A 24,141-nucleotide genomic window follows, 5' to 3' on the forward strand; every position below is an offset into this window, starting at 1 on the left:
ATGGTGCTTTGTGATGAGACTTTGAAAGAAATTTTACCCAACAATCCAAAAGTAGCATACAGAAAAGTAGCATCCCAAGGAGATATATTGGTACAAAGTCATCTACCAACCAGGAAAAAAACCAAAGAACAATTGGTTACAGAGGCTTGATGTTTTGAAATGAACGAAGTGCAAAGCATGCGAACACGGAGTAAACAGAACAACACATAAGCTACATAATGGAAAAGAGCAAAAAATCTTGGAACACATACCATGTGAGTCTAATTATATAGTTTAAGTATTACAATGCATGTACGATAAGTCATACATAGGAAGCAAAACCAATAAGGTAAAACTGAGAATTTTACTACACCTGTGAACCATAAAAAAAACTTGATTTTATCTATCCAATAGCTAAGCACTACTGAGAAACACATGCAGGGAAAACAGAGGAATTGGCCTACTTTGGGGTAAAACACATGAAGGCTGGAGAAGGAGGAGGCAATCGAGATTCTTAGAAGAATGGAATCTAGATTGAGAAAGAATCTCAATGGGAACAAAAGCCCATCTTGGTCACAATTTGAATGCAGAACTGAATATCCACCTTTGAGAACTAACTCTATTTGAAGTACAGATCATAGTCATAAATGTAGTTGCCTATTATTGACTTTCCAATGAATGTAATATGTGGGTCTTAAGATTTTGAATTCCAGGAATCTTGGAATGTTTTAATCTAGGGCATTGAGAGTTGAGGATCTGTGAACTGTATTCTGACTCCTTGCACCTGCTCCGCTTGATGAGTCAATATGCGAAACAATATCCTTACATCCTGTACTGCAAGAATTTGAGTTAACATCCCTATAATTCCACCATCCTAGACTTCCAGATTGGTTTGCACTAAGCAGTTTCCAAGATTCAAATGGGCAAATGGCAATGTCACTATATTGGATGGAAGTGGTTAAACCACTATCCTTAACCACAAGCATAGTTCACTACACTTGTACTTTATTGAGGCCATGGGTGAAATAGAATTGGAAGGTGCCTTATGGGGATGAATGAATTTGACTTCTCATTTAACTTTTTATTTATGATAGGCACACTTAATGATATTTGCACTTTACAAGGTCGTGTGGGAAGGAGTTCATAAGATAGATTTTTTAAGCACGTTATCAGCACTAGCACTTTCTAAAGACAATAATAGTACTAGAACTATATGGACAATAGATAAACTGAAAAACTGAAAGGGACATATTGAGGATGACAAATAAGTTATGAACTATGCAATTCTTAGGATAGCTTCTTTATTAGAATGAACAATAGCATTTTATATATGAACATCAATATACATAAACAACCAGGTTGAAGGGATTTGAAATTTTAAAATGGTACATTACATGTAAATATATCAGTCCCTCCCAGCCTCACATCCTCCTCCTCTACTTAGTAACAATATGTTGTTTCATCAGTCAATTGGCGGCAGCCTGAAATTGTACTAAAAAAGTTGATATGTGACTATAGAATGTAACCGGAGATGCCCTGGACCACCCCCTCCTGTTTTGCATAGATCACATTGTTGATTCAATATAATATACTGGTTTTGTTATGTGCAAATACAAAATAGACCGCCCATCATTCTGGAATAATTATATTTTTCTGTCTTACCCTTTTATCATTTTGATTTGTATGGTTTAATGTAATATCTTGTCCTTAGACATGTCAAATGCAATAGGTACCCTTTACTTCATGCAACAGGTCTTGGTTTAGGAATGTAAGCATATGTACTTCACAGTAAGGTTATACAATAATGACAACCGACAGTGTAAAACATGTTAATGGTTTGAAGAGTAAAAATGGTGGCATGTTTAGGAACATGGAGTCTGAATGCTCTGGTTGTTTTTAATGGACACTAATGATGGACTTGTTCACAGGAGCTTAAATGTAGTGTTTACATACTGTGACTCTATGGTCGAGCTGAAAGCTGAAACAGCGAAATGAGTCAGCTGTCTTTTCCCAACTTGCGAAAAATGGTGATGTTGTAGTGCTAATTACTGATACCCGGGTTGTGTACCGCTTCCTTCTCCATGACAAATTTCTTTGGGGATACATATATTTATTTTTTTCCCAAAAAGCTGAAAAGTTGACAATTTCAATGTTTGTAATATTTCTGATGTTCATGGGCGGCCTTGCGCAGGATCCCAGATGGCAATTTGTGACATTATGAATGCCATGGATGACCATTTACATTCTATATATGCATGATCCTGAGCTGCGGTGGGACTGAATTCATAGCACCTACACTCAGGTAGGTCTTGTCGGACGAATTTATGGACAAGACCTTTGTTCCTGACAAACAGTTGTCACGGATACTGAGCATAATAGTCAAAGGTTTTTCATGCGTATGCTTTGCAGACTAAGTGTCTTTTATAATTATGTGGGCTTGGTGCCCTTGTGTCATTGTTGGTTGGTCATAAGTCAGTATTACCCCTAGGTATTCAGCAGAGGTCAAGCCCAGTACATCAACAAGAAAAAAATAATTACAGTTAATCATGTGAACAATGATTATCAGGACTCAATATTACTCACAGGAATCTTGAGCCATTCCTCCACTTCTCTGATACGCATAACGGACAAGATTCCAATCTTAGTCTTAATAGCTGTTTCTTGGTTTGATTCTTTTATAGCTGCACATACATTTCTTGATCCTGGTTGAGCCCAAAAGGTATTTTGATTTTGAATCTAATTATAAGTTTAGTCTCAGGTTTTGTGTTCCATTGCCTCCCCTTTCATGTGGCGGTATGGTTGCCAGGCCTGAGTATTTCATGGCTTGCCAGGTTTTTCCTTCTTGCATGTTCATATGTTTGGCATACATCATATCATGATTTTGAGTGGCTCTTATATGTTCAAGTATTTGCTTCTTGAGTTCACATATAGTGCTTCCTATATATCTTTTGCCACAGAAACACTCAATCAGGTATACTACATACGTTGAGTCACAAGTGATTGTCTCACTAATTTCAAAGAGTTTTCCTTTTGGATCTTTAAGTGACTTGAGACTTTTTCCAATCTTGCACGCTTTACATGTAATGCACTTGCCAAAGCCTTTATGTCCAGTTTGTAGTAGGTGTGGGCGGAAAATCCGTTTCGCTCGCGGATTTTGCGGATTTTCGGGAAATTCGCAATCCACGAGATTCGCGAATCTCCCGCAAAATCCGCAAATCCGCGAGCAGCGGATTTTGCTCGCACTGCTCGCACTGTTCGCGTGAGTTCGCGGCTTCCCAGTACAACTTCGCGCCCCGCGAATAAGTGCAAAATTGCAGAAATACGATCTAATCAAAACTGAAACTACTTACCAGGTTCAAAAGTTCAGGCTCATCATTAGTAGCCATTTCCTGTAGTGCTTGCTGAGGGGCCCCTCCAGAGTTCAGTTGCCAGTTGCAACTATTATGTGACCCTGCTCTGAACCTCAGAATAGTTACACATATGCCACAAAGGTCCTGAATTACAGCTAAGGGAGACAAGCAGGAGCCAGGCTGGCAGTTCAAATCCATTAATCAGCCCCTAATTCATTATTGTCAGTTGGGGCAGGGCAGGTGTTGTAACTAATTTTGCAACAATGAAAGCACTTAGCAAGTGCAAAAGTTCACTAATCAGGAAGCACTAAGGAAGCAGGTGCCAGCTAAAAAAATATTCTGTGACACATTAATCAGCCCCAAATTAATTCAGGTCACTTGAGGCAGGGAAGGTGTGCTTGCGTTGCCACAATAATGTACACTGACTGGACAACCAGAGGGTGCTGTGATGAAACAGAGGGTGGCATGGGTGGGCCAGAGGGTGGCATGAGTAGTCAGAGAGTGGCAGTGGTGACAGAGAGTGGCAGTGATAAAGAAGAGTGTCCCAAACAGGCTGGACACGTAGAAACAACAAGTTCGCGAAACTTGCGACCCGACAGGTAAGTTCGCAATTTGCGACATTGTACAAAACCCTCGCGAACTGGCAGAAACCCGCGCAAACACAAAAAAAAAAAAATCCGCAAATTCGCGAGAATTCGCGGATTTTGCGGATTGCGAGTTCGCAAATCCGCAAAATTCGCGAACGCGAGATTCGCAAAATTCGCCCATGCTTAGTTTGTAGCCATGACTCAACCTTACCTCCAGTAAGCCCCACAGAGCTGCGTTGCAGAGAGGTGTCAAAAGGGGCGTGGCCTCAGACCACCTCTCTGCAACCCAGCTGTGTGGCGCATACTGGAGGTACCCCATAGGCTAGTTGGCCCCCAGGAACCCTCAGGATTCAAGTGGACTTTTATTCTTTATTTAAGTTTTTTAGAAGGGAGCTTTGTGGCCCCCCTTCTTTAACCATTTTTCTTGCCCTGGGGACCCCACCCCCCATGGTCTGACCCCTTTTTATTTATTTTTTAAAAAGGGAAGAGGACCAGCAGACCCTCCTCTTGAAGCCAATTTCGGGCCCTGGGAACCCATTCCCCGGGGGCATAGCCACATATATAATAATTTGTGTACATTTTTTAAGGAGGGGGGCTGCGTGGCCCCCCTCCTGAGGCCAATATTGGCCTAGGGGACCCCATCCCCCAGGACTGTGCCACTCTGTGTTTTTTTAATATTTAATTATTTTTTTAATCAGGGAGGGGGGCTGCGTGGCCCCCCTCCCAGGCCACTTCTGGCCCCAGGGACCCCATTCTCCAGGGCCTGGCCTCATCATTGGGGACCATGGGGGGAACTCCAATGTCCCCACGGTCCTGCCGGCTCCCCTCGTCCCGCGGGATCCGGCATTGCTTTTGAGCAAGGGAAGCTGCTGACATGCAGCTCCCCTTGCTCAAAAGCAATCTTGCTTTGTATTTTGGAGGTGAGAGCAGGTTTTCCAAAAACCAAAGCAGAGTTTGCTATGACAGGGCACCCTGCCAAAGCAAACAGCAATGTCCCAGGGTTGGGCACCCCCGAACATTGCAGGAGCCAGCCATGGGGGTTGGCGGTGCCCAGGCCCATCAAGGGCTCCAGGAGGGGGCCTCCCGCCAACCTTTAAAGCCCTGGGGAGGTGTGAGTCCCCGGGGCCCCATAACGGACCCCCGCATTTCAATACAGCGTGCCCCGGGGAGGTGGTGGTCTCCAAAGCAATGTGGCGGGGCTCGAGCCCCATCACACTAATTATTTATTACAGCCCTGGGGAGGTGGCAATCTCTGGGGCTTGGGGGGACCCGCCAGGCCCCCGCCCTTAGTTTACAAACCCCGGGGGAGGTGGCGGTCCCTGGGGCTTCAGGGGGCCACATGCCCCCGCATATATTTAGTATAGGCCTGCACGCCCTCAGTTTACAAAGCCCCAGGGAAGTGGTGGTCCCTGGGGCTTCAGGGGCCCCCACAGGCCCCCACAAATTAAATACACATTGCCAATGGGACCTGGCCCACCGGGGGCCTCATTAAAATGAAGCGCGGGAGCCCGCACTTCATTTTTAAAGAAAATGTTGGCGGGATTCGCGACCCCAAAGCGAATTCCACCAAAATTATTTCACAAAATGCTTTTTTTGGTCCTGGGGGTCCTTGTGGGACCACCTGAGCAGACCTAGGGGGTCAAGTTGTTTTTACCCTGCCTCCTTTTCTTCTTTTTTAATCTCTTTTTCACTGTTTTCTTGTGACTCGGTTCTACAGAGTCACAAGATGGTTGCCTAAACTTCCTGGTTTGGAGTGTTGGCAGCCAATCAGAGTGAAGCTCATGCCCGGGAGGGTTCACGAACCCCCCTTGGTGCTTAGATATATACATTTTTTCTTTCTTTAATTTCTCAGCAACTACTGAACAGATTTACACCACTTAACAAAAAGAGGGCTCTTTCTGAACCAATGATTACCTTTTTGCCAAATTTAGTCCGTTCAGGGTTCGGGCTGTAGCTTTGTTTAAAGTTTCCTATGGAAATGAACATGGGTAAAATGAGTTTTGGGACTCCCCTTTTTCTCGGCCCCCACTTGACGAATCACCCCAAAACTTTCAAGACGGGAGCTGACCGGAGCGCCCTACTAGTTGTGAAAATGTCACGAAGATTCGTCAAAGGACGCCAAAGTTATTGGGAAAACAAGAATAGAAACAAGGTCCTAACTATAACTACCTGCTGGTGACTGCCAGTAGGTAATATATATATATATATATATATATATATATATATATATATATATATATATATATATATATATATATATATATATATATATATATATATATATATATCACGCTTAATTTCCGGAAGAAAGAAACCCACTCACGGGGGAAGCTTTTCACAACAGGCTTAGTTTATTTTGAAGCGAACAAACGCGTTTCTTCGCTTCAAAATAAACGAAGCCTGTTGTGAAAAGATCCCCCCGTGAGTGCGTTTTTTTCTTTCCAAAATTGAAGAAATTGAGCGTGACATGTTGCGGCTGTCTACGGCCGCTAACCGCACCCGCCTGTGAGTGCACCTGATGAGAAGTGGAGAGACGAGCAGTAATATATGTATATATATATTCACTGAAAAAACTATAGGTTATAGACCATATATAGTTAGGGATTAGCATTTAAAAAACCTTATTTTATTTGCACAAAACCATTGAAATTCCATATATAGTTAGTTGCACTAACTATATATCGCGGACCCGCAATCCACTGCTAATGATGTCACATATTACATCATTCATGACATGGTCAGTGACATCACTGATGACATCACTGATGACATCTCAAATGACATCACTGATGACATCACTGATGACATCACTGATGACAATACCCAGTGACTGTATGTTTCTGTAAAGTTAAAATATGTCTTACATATTGAAGAATGAGTGGATGTATAAGTGTCTGGATGAAGGATTTAGTAGGTGCATGACTGACTGTATGAGAGAATGATTAAATATGTCTCACTGAGTGTATGGGTTAGTGATTAAAGTGTCTTAATTTGGCAATCATTATTTATGTTGTTCTGTAAACTGCTGCATGTTTAAATCAGTAGCTATATCAGTAACTATATGGGTTATTGAATGGTTGCCCAAGTATTTGTATGGGAGACTGAGTGTGTGTGTGGGTGGCTGGGAGGTGTATGACTCTGTGCATAGATGTGTGAGCAGTTGATTCACTAGATGTATGGTTTCAAAAGTGCATGTGGAAACAGCTGTATGGGCGGTTGACTGTGTGCATGAGTGTATTGGTGAGTGAATGGATATCTCAGTGCTACATGTCAAAGTAAGTACATATGTAAAACACAGTACATGTGAGAGTTGACATATATAAATAACTGTGCATAAGAGCCAGTGAATGTGTGAGTGGCTCTATGGATCATTGTGAACTTGTATCAGGGATTGTATAAGAGAGTAAATATGTGTTAGTATATGTTTGAATAAGTAAAGTTTGTATAACTGTATAGTTGAGGAAATGGAGGTGTGATTGATTCTTTGCATGACTGACTAGGTGTGTGAGTAACTCCATGGATGAGTGACAGTCTGTGAGTGTCTGTTTACACTGATTGTATCTAAGGTTATATTAGAGTCTGAAGAGGTTCATCGTATTATCACATGAATGATATCATCAGTGATGTGATCAGTAATGTCAAAGGAGATGTCATCAGTGATGTCATCAGTGATGTTATTTGAGATGTCATCAGTGATGTCATTTGAGATGTCATCAGTGATGCCATCAGTGATGTCACTGACTATGTCATGAATGATGTAATATGTGACATCATCAGCAGTGGATTGCGGGTGCGCGATATATAGTTAGTGCAACTAACTATATATGGAATTTCAATGGTTTTGTGTGAGTAAAATAAGGTTTGGTAAATGCGAATTCCTAACTATATATGGTCTATAACCTATGGTTTTTTCAGTGAATATATATATATATAACACACCCTCTGTGATAAGTCATGTGACAAACAGTGTAAGCACGGAGGACATATTACCCTAGGCAGATACTCCATCAACAATGAGCAATATATATCTGAGCAGTGTATATATTTATACACGTCATATGCGTCGTATATTGTTATACCTTATGGCACCCATATTGTCGATATTCTTCATATATTACAATTAATAATTACATAATTGTACATTTCACCAAAAGGGATTTTAGTATCCCAAAGACCCTTCAAGGCATTACACTCAGATCAATAAAGTAATAATGGATGGCAAATTCATACAAAGATTATACTTATTCAAGTACAGCACTCATTGCGAGATATTCCGGTCACGTGCACCGTAATTGTGCAAGCTCAGTTGACATTGGCCCTAACTGTCCCTCGATATAGAATGTGTAATACGATTGGTTAGAACCACTACACACCCATATAATGCCCCAGTGGGCCCAATCAACTGCTAGTGCATGTACAAGTATCTCTGATATTACTGTCACGCCCAAGTGGGCATTAAAGTACGAATGGCATGGTTGTGTAACAATTATATATCATAAGGCCCAGATGTTCATTAGGCATGTTCCAACACCACAATACATATTCACACAGTTCCTAGTTTGAATGGCCATCGTCCGATCATGTGTTCTTGTCACACAAGTAGTCCATGCCCCAGTGGGCATCATGTTCCAAAAAACTCAAACGAGTCTGTGCCATCAAGGTAATTTTATACGTGCTGCCTCATAGTCCTCCAGTGCCATCTAAAAAGGTTAAAATACATAAAATCAAAACAGACGGCTGACAATATGTCCTTATTGCTGCAGCATTATATACATTTATCATTCATGAAGGTGTGCAGACAATTCTTCACTCATATTTAACCCCATCGGGGGCAGGCATTGAAAATCGATGATATACTTGGATTCCAGTTTTCTTAGTGATAACTCATAACTCCCAACTCTGACACCCAGATCTACACAGTCTAGTACCACCATGCGCATCAAGGTTTCGTCCTGCATGTGATTGTCAAAGAAGTGTCTGGCCACAGGATATTGCTTATTGTGGGAGAGAATAGCCCGCAGATGTTCTAGCACTCTTTTCTTGGCCTCATGTTTCGTGCTTCCCACGTACCATTTGTTGCATAGACATATCAGGACATATACACTGTAGGGGGTATTGCACGTGAGTTTCTTTCTGATGATGAATTCTCTGGTAGTTCCAGGAATAGTCAGGACTTTACAGTCCTTACTATACTTACATGCTTTACATTTTCTACAGCATTTAAATCCCCCAACTGTTTTAATGTCCTTCCTGCCTAGTTTGGTGACATAATTCTGGCGTAATTCGTCCTGTAATGTTCTCCCTTTTCGGAACGTAATCCGAGGATTCTCATTCAGATATCTTTTTAGATGTTCATCTGTATTGAGAACATGCCAATGTTTTTTAAAGATTTTCTTGACTTCATGTGATTGCCCAGAGAATGTTGTGATGAATCTGATAGTTTATGACTCATCCTTCCTCTCTCTTGAATGCAACAATTCCTCTCTAGTTTTGGTACTTATTCGCTGTGTAGCTTTGTCAATCACTCGCTTACTATAACCTCAGCTCAAGAATCTCTGACACATAATTTTCTCTAAATTACTAAACTAAATGATTCTAAATAGATTTATATGAAATGTATTTTTTATATAGATTATAGTTTTCTCAAGTACAATCTCCCTTTTGAATATGAAACATTGACTAACGCCAGATGAAATGTTCGAAAATATCTATTCTTTCAGGAAAAAAATAGAACATGTTTTCATTTTTTCTTTTTTCTTTTTCACGTTTGGGTGGGCGCGTGTAATATTTGGAACTTAATTGTTCATGTTGATTAGACATAGGCTTGGAATGTCATGGACTCAAATGCATTCTTGCAGAGAGACGAACCTGTACAGGGCGATCCACTATTATTTGTTTCATGGAAACAAAATTGCACTTGTGAAGAAAGATTATTACTGTATTTATACAAAGTATTTCTTCTAAATAACCGTGGCATTTCTGCAATACATTTATGTGGATAGTATATTTTCTATGTCTATGATGACATGTCACGCACTTGCACTTTAAAAATGAACTGAGCACAATGCATTGTCATGGGATCAAGGCCCCAGGGCCGGCCGAAACGCGTTGTGGCAAAGCTGTTTTGGGGAAATAAATAATTTGAATGCTGCAACAAGTTGGTCCATGCCTCGTGTTTCCATTGGATTGGTGAAGCGCTGCTGCTGCAAGGTATTGCAGATATATATATATATATATATATATATATATATATATATATATATATTTGGTACGTTGTCGTCTCAACAGCCAGTAACTCGGTAAAAAGACGAGGCAAACCCAGCATCTAGTGCGTGCTATTTATTTTTCAACCCAACACCACTCTGCCATGACGCGTTTCGGCCTAACGAGGCCTTGATCACATGACAACGTCACGGAGGCGGACTGACCAATTTAAAGTGCACAGTGCCATTGTTATGTATAGACATAGACAAAATACTGCATGCATGCTTTCTTTACGTTAAAATAACTCACATGGCAATTACTACAGTCCCATATTCTTGCCATTGACTTTGCACACAAATAAAATATACATGGTTATTACTTGTTATCATTTGCAATTGAGAATAATAATAAAACACAATAAATAATTCTCTAAAATGTTTTAAAATATAAATATTCCAATTCATTGCAAGGATAAAAGACTTGGTTTCCCTAAAACCATGGTAAAATGTGTATAAAATGCCAGGTCAGCTATGATAAAATATCAACATCTCTAACCAAACATAACACATATTTACAGGGAAGCTAAAACCAATTCCGTCACCATACTGAAGAGTGACCGTGAGGTTCATTAAGCCCAAGTGGGCTAACCATAAATTTTGTGCAAAGCAACACATGTCATATCAAATGCATGAATATGTCTACTAGCAATGGTAAATAAATGAAATAAGAAACATATATATGTATAATAAATAATAGTGCTACCGGTGAGATAACAGAAAAAGTGATGTAAAATATTAATTGTGCTCTAAAATTGGTTATGGAAGGCATAAATTTCATTATTCCGTGACATGTGCCAATGAATTACAATGATAAATACAAGATTTTCTGATATGTTTCCAATTTGATAGATAAGTGTAACAGTCTTCGCTGGCATTGAGACCGTTAGGTATTTTAGTATCAAGCAGGATAATATGTCTTGTCTCAAGTTTACGTAACTGGGCTTCACGGTCCCCACCCCTTCTCTGAGGTGGTACTGTGTCAATTACAAAGTATTTGAGCCCACTTGCATTCTTAGCATGACACTCCTCAAAATGCCGTGCCACAGGGTACGCTGAGTCGGCATTAGTTATGGCCCTGAGGTGTTGCAGAATCCGTTTGTACACCTGAGGCTTAGTACTCCCCACATACCTTAGGCCACAGGGAAATTCCAGAATGTATACGGCATATTCGGTTCTGCAATTCAATTTGTGTCGAATTTTAACGGGGTCTGTACTGAAAGGGGTCATATATTCTTTCTTGCTTATACCATTTTTGCAGGCTTTGCAAGCAAAGCATTTCAGAAAGCCCCTACTGCTATCTAGCCAGGATGTATTAGTTCTAATTTCCGGGCTACTGGATACAAGACTGTCCTGCATGGATCTGGCTTTTCTGTAGGTAATACTCGGAGTGCCCTTCACTAAATGGCCAACAACCGGATCACTAGTTAAGAGTGACCAGTTGTTTTTCACAATCCTGTGAATGGCCTTGTGTTGGGTACCGAAGCCAAAAATAATTTGTGTCTCATTGTCAGATACTGAAATTGGAACATTGTCCACTGTAGGGAATAACAGTTGCTGTCTGTCTTTGGAGTTAGCTCTCTTAATTGCTCTAGTCAGAGTGTCAATGTTGTAACCTCTGCTAAGGAACCTAGTCTGGCATTCCATTTGAGCCTTGTGGCATTCCGTGTCACTGCTACATATTCTCCTGATACGGAGCATCTCCCCGTAGGGTATGCTCCGTATTAGGTGTGCTGGATGCTGACTTGCAGCATGCAACACGGAAATTCCAGCCATAGGTTTTCTAAAGAGCTTATTCCCAGATGCATCAAAGTACTTTTTTGCGATTCCTAATTTGCGAAAATTACCGAATCGCAAATTAGGAATCTCAAAATGGTATGCATCATTTTTTTCGCATTTTTTTTGTGATTCGGTAAAAATCGCAATTTTTACCGAATCGCATAAAAAATTCGATTTTCAAATTGCGAATTCAGAATTCCCATTCATTCCTATGGGCTGAAATGCCCATAGGAATGAATGGGAATTGCGAATTCGCAATTTGAAATCGGAATTCAACAAAGCATTTCAAGGGTGGAGAGGGGGGTCCAAATGACCCCCCCCTGCACCCATGAAATGCACTTTTACCTGTAAGTTACATACACACATGTCCTAAGGACATGTGTGTCTGTAACTTAACAGTTTAAAAAATGCATTTTTGTGCATTTTTAAACAATTTTGCAAATTACCACGAGGTTCAACTTCGTGGTAATTTGCACTTGCAATTTGTAAAATCGCAAATGTTTTAAGAATGATGCATTGCATTTAAGGAATTGCAATATTGCGATTCCTTAAATGCAATCGCATTTTAGAAAATCGCAAAATTAGCGATTTTCAACCAAAAAATAATGATGCATCTCTAAAAGCATTTTTGGAATCGCAAACGGACGATTTTAAGGAATCGCACCGTTTGCGACTCCAAAAATGCTTGATGCATCTGGGCATTAGTCTCCAATCTACCATCGACCACAAATATCTCAACATCCAGGAAACTTACTGACATCGCGCTGATGCTGCTAGTAAACTTTAAATTCAGGTTGTTTACATTGAGTTCTTCAATAAATTCAGCAACCTCGCTGGGGGACCCGTCCCAAATAAAGAGGAGGTCGTCAATATATCTTAACCACCTCTTTATTTTGGTATTGATAATGGGACTGAAGTCAATAGCCAGGACCTGCTCCTCCCAGTAGCCCATGTGTAAGCAGGCATAGCTGGGGGAGAAGCAGGCCCCCATGGGTACTCCCCTGGTTTGTTGAAACAGCTGGTTAGAAAACAGAAAAACATTGTTGTCCAAACACAATATATGTGATGTCATCAGTGATGTCACTGACCATGTCATGAATGATGTAATATGTGACATCATCAGCAGTGGATTGCGGGTGCGCGATATATAGTTAGTGCAACTAACTATATATGCGAATTTCAATGGTTTTGTGTGAGTAAAATAAGGTTTTGTAAATGCTAATCCCTAACTATATATTGTCTATAACCTATGGTTTTTTCAGTGAATATATATATATATATATTCACCGAAAAAAACAAAGGTTACAGGGACATTATAGCTAAGCTCAGATTTCACTCATACAATACCATAGAAATGTATCAGTTATAGTTACCTGAGCTAACTATAACGCACACCCCTGCAATGAACTGCTTATGACCTCACCTATTGCATCACTCATGAGCCGCCCTCCTGTGCCGATGTGGTCCTGCAGACACAATTTCCCAGGGCCTAGCCTTTATCTTTAAATTTTTAAAATAAGCGGAGTGGGCTGTGTGGCCCTTCTCCTGGGCCAATTTCGACTCCAGGGACCGCATTCTGCAGGCCTGGTTCTTTTCTGTGTGCCCTAGACCCACCCAGTTTAGGAGGGAACAATGGTTCCTGTGGACAATCAACAAGTAATAAACAATAATATAAATAATAATAAACAGCACAATTGCAATAATTAAAGGCTATGAGATGTCAGAAAGAGGAAAAACATATATCACTAATTTTTCTTGAAGTGAAGTTGTTTATATAAATGCATACTCATATTATTTTTAAATCCAGGGCATGGTGTCCCAAGTGATAGTGGAACCTATATTTCAAGGTTGTGACTGTTTCTGACATAAAACAAGGTTTCAAGAAAATATACAAAGATGACCATCATGTTAATATACAATGAATACTTGTAGCCTCCTAGTACAATAATAGGGGCTAGGAAATGGTTTGCTTTAGGTTGTTGATGATGACACAACAGTCAATATGGGGTCTCTTCAGGACCCAACAATGGAGGGACACCTGAAAGAATGATATCCCATGCATCAGTACAGAGGTTGTATAGAAAGTGAGAAAACTGTGTCCTTTATGGTTGGTTTTCCTACCTGAGAATGACTGTCAGATCGTGTGGCGTGCACCTTATGGAAGTGAAAAATAAGGGGAGGGTACCCACATAGGACTCAGCTGGGCACTGTATGGGCGAGAAAAGAGGCAATATTATAATGAGCATGAGCATGTTGTTGTGCAATTTGGTAATACCAGAATTGGGAAAATTCTGACTAACCCTAGTGTGGGGAGAGGTACTGGCAGACTATGAGGCTTGCTTGTATGTTGGTCTTGTAAAGAAGATGGACGACCGACAATCCGTGTCCAAATGTGGTTATCTAAAAAAGGGGGGATGAAAAAACGGTAAACACTCTGAACATAAATGTGGCAGCTGTATGGAGAAATATGCGGGGTTTTCTTACCAGGTCAGGGGTGTAAGGATCTCTCAATATGTTGAAACCGCCTAGGTCAGCTTTGAAATTAATCACACTGGTGATGGGAAAACTGCTTCTGTCTGTCCCCCCTTGTGGAATGACAAGACCGATCCACTTGTTGGGCTGACGATTTATAGGCTAAAAGCGTGCTCTGCCGGCCAATTAGGTGCAGTACGGCAGGAATACTAATGAATACAGAGGAATGCACAAGTATTGTGCCACTTTATGGTCCAAGTTAGAGGAACTGATGTGAGCCCACTAGGACGGGGTATGGCAGTAAATGGAAAAAGGGAGATAAAAGAACAATAAGGACTGGAAAATGTATAGAATATTAAAAGGTATTCCGCACATATTTATCAATTAGAGGACATACTGGGAGGATGTTTGCTATGCTATGTCTATATGAAATCCCTCCTCTCTTCTTTCTTTACATCAATGCTCTCCCTTCTGTTCAGCCTGCATGGCTGGAGAATGCTGTATGATGTCATGGAATGTTGGTGTGTGTACTTGTGGAGAGTGTCAGTTGGAGATGTAAGGCTGAGCAGAAGGAGGATGCTCCTGGTGGGGCTACTATTCCAGCTTAGACTAATGCTTACCATCTTACTACAATTTACCATCTATCTACTACCTGGAACTTAATACAATAAAGTACATCTTGGAACCTACCACCTTGTCTACTATTTGGACTAGTTTACTTAGTACATTCTGCCACAAAGGTACCATTATTCGTGATTGCTAAAACTTATAGACAGTGTTTAATTATATACAGGAGATAGTGGACAGGCAAAGCATACAAGGAATACAAATACATTCAAGGGACAATTTCATATTGTACAGCATAACAACATAAATATCCATTATAAGTTCAGTTTGATAGAGTGGCTACAAATCCACACCATTCCTCAGCAGCATTCAGATCTATATCAATAGAATTGATCCGTTCCATCCATTGACATTCCAGTCTCTGCAGGATATGCTTCATATCACCTCCTCTTTCAGGGATGGTTGCCTTTTCAATGACTTGCAATTTTAGTTCATCTGCTGTGTGGTTCTTTTCATTGTAGTGTGCCACCAATGGAGCATGCAGGACAGAACATCTTGTTTGGCTGCAATGGTGGCATATTCATGCTTTAATGGGTTGAGAAGTTTGTCCAATGTATGGTTATCGACCTGCGCTCCATATGCAGTATACCACTTTTTGTGTATTTCAGTTGGAAAAAAAGTTCAGGGATTATTTGACGTTATCATGTTCAAAGATATCTGTATCAAATGTAAGGGTACATGCAACTTAGTTACCACATCTGCGCTAACCTTTGATTTCTGGCAAACCCCAGACTGATTCTAGTGTCCTAGACTTTTGCCTAGTACTGCCTTGAGTAAAGAAATATATTAGGCGATCTTTGATGTTCTTGCCATGCTTGAATGTGAACATGGGTGATTACATTGCAGGATCTGTGTTTCTATTTAGATGCCAGTTTTTTTTCCATCAACTTCCGAATTTTGTTAGGTTGTATACCAAAAGTGGTGACACAGATCAATTTTTCAAGGGGTATTTTGTTTCTGGTAATGAGTAATTCTTCTCTCAGGCAGAACCACACACACTTGAGGGAATTTCTCACTATTTTATTTGGATAAACCAGGCTAACAGTGTGACTTTTAGAATTAGTGACTCTCTCATATAGTCTTCTTTTTCGGGAACAATTTCTGCGGAGACATAGAAATTGGCCAAATGGTAGCCCATCTCTTAATACACGAGGGTGATTGCTGTTATATGAGAAAAGGGTGTTTCTTTCAGTGGAGTTTCTATGAAGACTGGTGTACAATGCTCCATCCTCATGTATGATTGCTAGATCTAGGAAAGCTATTTCTGACTAACGTATTGTCGGAATCACTGACAGAATATAGAATACAAGAATATCGACTTATCAGAATATCAAAGTAAAAATATAGAATGACAGAATATCCACTCCCTATCTACAAACAGGTAAGTGCAAAAATATGGAATAAAAAATATCGATGTTAAAAATATAGAATGCTAAAATATCGAATTTTTTAAATGTCTTAAAAATGATATAACATTAATTAAATAAAACATATAAATAAGTAAAGCATACTCTAAATTAAGCAAAAAAAGGTCAAAATAAATAAATAAAAAATGTAATCTAAAAAACATAAATTAATTTTGTTTTATATACATATATTAATTTAATATTATTAAAAAGTAATTATTATTTATAATTTTAAAATGTTAAAAACATATTTTAAAATATAATTACATATATATATAAATAAACCTACAGTATAAATATAAAATACATAATATATGAGTTAAAACATTAAAAAAATATATTTTTTATTAATATTTTACAGTACATTAAATATACCAATAGTGAAAACGTTGCATAACGTAGGGGATAACATTACTATTCCCACTCCAGTGAGAGGGAATAGTAGGGTAAGTGTTGGATAGCGTGTGGGTGAAAATTACTATTCCCACTCCAGTGACTGCAAGAGTAGGGAAAGTGTTGGATAGAGGAGGGGTAAAAATTACTATTCCCACTCCAGTGAGTGCAAGAGTAGGGAAAGTGTTGGATAGCGGAGAGGTAAAAATGACTATTCCCACTCGAGTGAGTGCAACAGTTGGGAAAGTGTTGGATAGCGGGCGGGTAAAAATTACTATTCCCACTCCAATGAGTGCAAAAATAGGGAAAGTGTTGGATAGCGGGTGGGTAAAAATTATTATTCCCACTCCAATGAGTGCAAGAGTAGGGAAAGTGTTGAGTAGCGGGTGGGTAAAAATTACTATTCCCATCCCAGCGAGTGGTAGAGTAGGGAAAGTGTTGGATAGTGGGTGGGCAAAAATTACTATTCCCACTCCAGCGAGTGGAACAGTAGGGAAAGTGTTGGATAGCGGGTGGGTAAAAATTACTATTCCCACTCCAGCGAGTGTAAAAGTAGCGATAGTGTTGGATAGCGGGTGGGTAAAAATTACTATTCCCACCCCAGCCTGTGCAACAGTAGGGAAAGTGTTGGATAACTGGTGGGTAAAAATTACTTTTCCCACTCCAGCGAGTGCAACAGTAGGGAAAGTGTTGGATAACGGGTGGGTAAAAATTACTATTCCCACTCCAGCGAGTGCAAGAGTAGGGAAAGTGTTGGATAGCGGGTGGGTAAAAATTACTATTCCCACTCCAGCGAGTGGAAGAATAGAGAAAGTGTTGGATAGCGGGTGGGTAAAAATTACTATTCCCACTCCAGCGATTGCAAGAGTAGGGAAAGTGTTGGATAGCGGGTGGGTAAAAATTACTATTCCCACTCCAAACAGTGCAACAGTAGGGACATTGTTGGATAGCGGGTGGGTAAAAATTACTATTCCCACTCCAGCGAGTGGTACAGAAGGGAAAGTGTTGGATAGCGGGTGGGTAAAAATGACTATTCCCACTCCAAACAGTGCAACAGTAGGGAAAGTGTTGGATAGTGGGTGGGTAAAAATTACTATTCCGCTAAAAGAAAATCGATATTTTTAACAACTATATTATGACCTTCGATATTACGAACTTCGATATTATTAAAAACGTTATTTCTTACCTCCAATTCAATATTCTGAGCCACTTTATTTTTGTAAGTCGATATTATGGCAATTTTATATTTAAAATTCGATAGTTTGGCAACTCGATATTTAAAATTCGATATTTAGACTGTTCACCGTATGGTCGATGTAAACATTAAATGGTTTGAACATTATTGAGATATTTAACAAATTCATGGAAGTTATATTCGGAGCCGGACCTGATTAGAAAAATATCATTGATATAACGTTTCCAACATTTAATTTTGGGATGGTTTGTGTTGTGTACCATTAAGGAATATGTTTGTTCAATGAAACCCATACAGATATTAGCCAGATTGGGAGCGAAAACTGCTGCAATTGATGTCCCAAGGCACTGCTGGTAGTAGCTTTCATCAGACAAAAAGTAATTATATTGTAGTGCAATGCACAGTAGGGAGATAATGAAATTAGTGGGAACTTGCATGGGCCATGTTTATGTCTCAAGTAGTTTTTCTATTAGCTGGATATTCTCCTCCTGGGGTATGTTGGTGTATAGCAATGAAATATCAAGGGTGGCTAGCCAAACTATCCCAATGTTAAAAGACCTATTGTCAATTAGATTCATCATGAACATGCTATCTCTTGCAAAGGTCTCTTGTGTGGGGACAAAGTCAATATATCTTCCAATGGGTTCTAAGGTTGAACCACACCCTGATAGAATGGGGTGTCCATGGGGTTTCGTAATGCCTTTATGAATTTTTGGCAGGGTATAAAGGACAGGTGTTTGAGGGCTTTCAGTGTTCATGTATTTAAATTCTTTCTTATTGATATAGCCTAGTTCTCTGCCTTCAATTGTTAGTCTAAGGATCTCTGTTTTTATTGCAGACAGCAGATCAGAGGCCAATTTCTTGTGTCTCTGATATGTTATTCGCTTATGAATTTCCACATCATAATCCTTTTGTTCCTGAATTACGATTCGTCCGCCTTTATTGGCTGGTTTTAAAATGATGATCCTGTAATTTTTTAGATTTTATAGGGCTTTTCTTTCAGCTAAAGTAATGTTATAAGGAATAAAGCACCTGGATGAATTTGTCTTACTTTTCGGAAAAATTGAAACAACTCTGTTTTTAAGTTTAAAAAAGTTGTTTTTTTCCGTGATGACAAAAGATGGACTTCTCTTCAGCAATGAAATCTCCGCTGAGGATAGCAAGTGCTGTGATAGATTAAATATGGGTATCCTGTCTGTATTTCTTTTGTGTATGTCTAATATGGTTGTGGACCTCATTGGTAGTATTTCCTCCTTTTTTTACATTATACAGGGTACTGGTACCATGTCTTGCCCATGAATCATGGGCCTCTCTCTAAAACGGGCTGTCCTGGGTGGGTATCTGAACGAATAGGTCCAGGCTGTGTGTCCGAGTCCTCAAAGCCTCCTGAGGATTCTGAGAAAGTAATCAGCTGGTTTCTTTCGAACCTGCTCCACGTGTTCTATCTATTCTGAGTGGTTATGGCAGTGTAATAATCCTCTCTAAAGTAGGGATATGATTTCTCTTTAGTGACGTTTTTTATGTCTTTTGTAACCTTGTCTGCTTTTTTCTTTAGTTCGTATGCATTAAAATCATCAATCGTTTTGTTAAGTTTATCAAAGAGTGCTTTGGCTTCTGTCTCCTCCTAAAAGTTCTCGCTAGTTATCTTCTATCTCCTTTAATTCTGCCTTGGCCTGTTTTAGTGCAGTCTCTACTGCAAGCACCATCCAGTGGTGTGAGCACGTGGTGGAAATGTGGCTGAATCCACCTTTAAACTTTGGATCTTCTCTAAATATTCCTGGCACATTCCGAACTTGCAAACCTTGAGGTATGATTCCAGCTTTAAGGTACTCTGTGAGCATGTGTGCATGCAGCTCTGTTCTTACATGCTTTTTCTTGGCTTTCTCATGTTTCTCCAAGATTATCTGTTTTGGACTCACTGTTTTGTTTGGTTGTGCAGAGAACAGTGATGGACCACTAATAATTTTGGCTATATGTTCATCCGTGTATAAGGGAGCTTCTCTATTGGACATCTTACCCGAGGGTTTATTTAATGCCCTGTGTTTGAACAGGGTTAGAGGAAAATCCTAGAAGAGAATTATCCCCTTTTGGTATGGCCACCACTCTAAAAGTCGCGTATAAGGAAAGAGGAGCACCCTACTCACATGGAACCAGGGTAATTATAGTGTAGCAGGGATCAATGGTTCCTTTGGACTATCAACAAGCAATAAACAATAATAAACAGCACAATCGCAATAATCAAAGGCAATGAGATGTTAAAAAGAGAAAAAACATATATCACAAATTTTACATGAAGTCAAATTGTTGATATAAATACATATTCACATTTATTTAAATCCAGTGCATGGTGTCCCAAATGAAAGTGGAACTTATATTTCAAGGTTGTGACTGTTTGTGACTTAAAACAAGGTTTGAAGAAAATATACAAAGACGAATATCATGTTAATATACTAGTACTTGTAGCCTCCTAGTACAAACATAGGGGGTAGGAAATGGTTAGCTTTAGGTTATTGACGGCGTTTCAACCCAACTGTCAATATGGGGTCTCTTCAGGACCTAACAATGGAGGGAGACCTGAAAGAATGATAACCCGTGCATCAGTACAGAGGTTGTGGAGAAAGCCAGAATACTGCATCTAAAAGTGTTCCTTTACGGAAGGTATTCATACCTGAGAATGACTGACAGATCGTGTAGTGTGCACCTTATGGAATTGAAAAATAAGGGAAGGGTACTCACATAGGGCCCAGCCGGGCACTGTATGGGTGAGAAAAGGGGCAATTTTATAATGAGCATGAGCACAGTGTTGTGCAATTTGGTAAGACCAGAACTGGGTAAAATTCAGACTTATACAAAACAAAATGAGTACTACTGGTCTCATACCACAATAGGTACGGCTAAGGAACACAATCTAAAGCAGCCAGGCCTATGTTAGTCTGGAAATTATCCCATCAGCCCACCGGATAGCAGAACATCATTATCTGGGATTTTCTTGAGACTGGCATATGATAGTCGTCTCACCTGATATGTATATGAGGCGTCCTAGCAGAAACCACCAGTGATGGAACAAGCCATAAGATTTAGACTCTGTGGTGCTGAAAAACTAATTATGCAGTGTAACTCAAATGTGAAAGAAAAAAAAAGTGAGGATTAAAATTGACTCTTATGATAACACAGGTAAAATGTATGGGGAAAATATCATAATGTCAAGTCTAAAAACAGCGTGTAGGTAGTTTGTCAATATAACTACAGTCAGTTGACTTACGAGATCGACATGTGTCAGCCATACACGGTCAAAAAGTAGACAAACGGCTTTCTTCAGGACCAATATTTACACTACTGCCATAAATAATCATGATAAATGTAAACAAAATCAGGTAATACGATACATCCTACCATGAATTCCCGATGTGTAGGATGAGTACTACAAAATTGGATTCTTTCCTGAAAAATGTATATGCACAGGAGAAAACAAAACTTAAGATCACATGTATTAGCCGTATATATTTGCAATTTTCTATATAGGAGATCACCAAGGTATTCTTTTTAGTCAATCTATATCATCAATATATTACCTCACCCAATTATTCTCGGGAGTAAACCTCACCTCTCCTGGTGACAGCTCAGGTGATGAGGCCCGCTCTATAAGTGGATAAAAAATGGCAGAGGACTGTTAGAGTATCCCTCCCTCTTTTTCCACCAGTTTCAGAAAAACCAAAACTAGAACCAAACCTTGTTACTAAAAGAACACAAAAATGATGGCAAAACAGAACAGTCTCTCTCAATGACCCAAGTGCGCAAGTCCGGGTTCAAATGTACAGTCATCTATATGTAGAGTAATTGAAAGGTTTTTGTGTATTGATCCCTTCAGAGAAGTAATGTGAAGTTTTGAATAAATCACAATAGCTATTAACCACATGGGGATCTTCTGGTAGAACTTAGTGCTATATTCACTATGTTGCCTGCAAATTTCCCCTTGCTCATTGATATTACTAGAGCCTAGAGGAAATATTATTAGTAGGGGGCCAAAATACTAAAAATGCACCCTTGGAGTGAGACTCAGAATTAAATATAAAGCGCCCCATGCAGAGCGCCAAAATCCGCCTTCCTCGTCGTTAGTAAGACCGTCAGAGCTCGCAATCACCCTACCTGTCTGTCGGTACCTCGGGCTTGCGTCTGAGCCAAGGGGGAGGTACCGACAAGAACAGGAGGTTTTCCTTTTATCTGATTCGACTCTACAAAATGCGGACCGCAGAGGAAACCATGCGTGGTTGTAATTGCATCCCTTATCTGTTTGCGTATGCGTACTGCCGTAGGAGGTATCGTCAATTGCAAAGAGGGTCCCTTCATCTGATTGGATGCTAGGGACTGCAGACCCTAGAGTAAACCAAACACAGCTATGGCGTCGTATTTTGCTGTTCAAAATTCAAACTTACCCTAGTGGGGGAGAGGTACTGGCAGTCTATGAGGCTTGCTTGTATGTGGGCCTTGTAAAGAATATGGACGACCGACAACACATGTCCAAATGTGGTTATCTAAAAAAGAGGGAATGAAAAACGGGTTTACACCCTGAATGAAACTGTGGCAGCTGTGCTGTATGGAGAAATATGCAGGGGATTTCTTACCAGGTCGGGGGAGTGAAAGATCGCTCAATATGTTGAAACTGCCTGGGTAAGCTTAAATTAATTATGCCGGTGATGGGAGGACAACTGCTTCTGGCTGTCTCCACTTGTGTAAATGTAAATGTAAATGTAGTGCTTTTTATATAGCGCACAAATCACTCCTGAAGGGATCTCAAGGCGCTGTGCACATACCGCTGTGGAACCCTTCCTGGCCTTTCCCTGTGAAGTGCCCACTCCTGGGCACCCCCAAGGTGAAGCCATTCATTCTAGCGCTGTTGGGGCCGTTGTGGAGATTAAGCAAGCTATTGCAAAGAGTTGCAGAGTGGGACCCATGATTAGAATAGGCACCGAGGCGAGAATTATCAGCTCCGGGAATTTGAGCCCAAGACCCGCCGAGGCGGGAATTGAACCCTGGTCCGGGCCAGACCTCTGCATCAGGCTCTGCCGCTCTAACCATTGAGCCACATGTGGAATGACAAGAGTGATCCACTCATTGTGTTGTCGATTTATAGGCTAAAAACGTGCTCTGCCAGCCAATTGGGTGCAGTATGGCAGGCATTACTAATGAATACAGAGGAACACACAAATATTGTGCCGCTTTTAGGTTCAATTTAGGGCACCCAGTTACTTTCATTGGAGACTGCAGGTGGAGCCTACATTGCTTTCACAGTGAAACAGCTGCTGAACATGCAACTCCCTCTCTGTGAAATTTTAATGCTCTCACTTGCTGTAAGTGAAGCATTTGCTATGGATTCCATAGCAAGCAGCTATGTCCTGGGGGTGGGAACCCTGGAGCATAGCAGAAGCTGGCCCTGTGGTGCGGCAGTCCCCAGAGCCATGTATGACTCCAGGAGGAGTTTGCATGACCCCCTCCTTTCTTAGTTTTTGTCCCAGGGAGCTTGTTGTCCCTGGGGCTGCGGGTGGGATCTGCACGCCCTCACATTTATTCAACTTAACCCCTTCGTTGCTCATGACGGAAGTGTTCCGTCATGAGCATCGGTTGGCCTGTGCTCATGACAGAACCGTTCCGTCATGAGCCCGTTGGCTCATTAGAACCTTCAGCACAGTGCGAGAATTCTCGCTCCGCTGAAGGTGTTAAAGCTCCCAGGAGGTGGCAGCCCCGGGGGCTGCAGGGGGCACTGTGGCCCCTGCATTATTTTAACATAAAGCCCGAGAGGTGGCAGTTCCCTGGCTGGATGTGTCTGAGAGGCCTCCCATTTAAAATCGCATAAGCCCCGGGGAGGTAGTGGTCCCCAGGGCATAATACGCCCTCCCTTATTTGCAAAGATGCCCCAGGGAACTGGCCCACCCGGGGAGCGATAATTAAGAAAGCGTGGCAGTCCCTGCTTAACTATTTTTGACAAAATCTGAAGGCCCCACCAAAACGCTTAAAAATAATTGCTTGTTTGATCCTGCGGGGTCCCTGTGGAACCCCACAAAGATCCTAACCTCCCCCCTTTTATTTTTTTAAGTG

Source organism: Lissotriton vulgaris, chromosome 4_1, assembly GCF_964263255.1.
Source record: "Lissotriton vulgaris chromosome 4_1, aLisVul1.2, whole genome shotgun sequence".
NCBI classification, from domain to species: Eukaryota; Metazoa; Chordata; class Amphibia; order Caudata; family Salamandridae; genus Lissotriton; species Lissotriton vulgaris.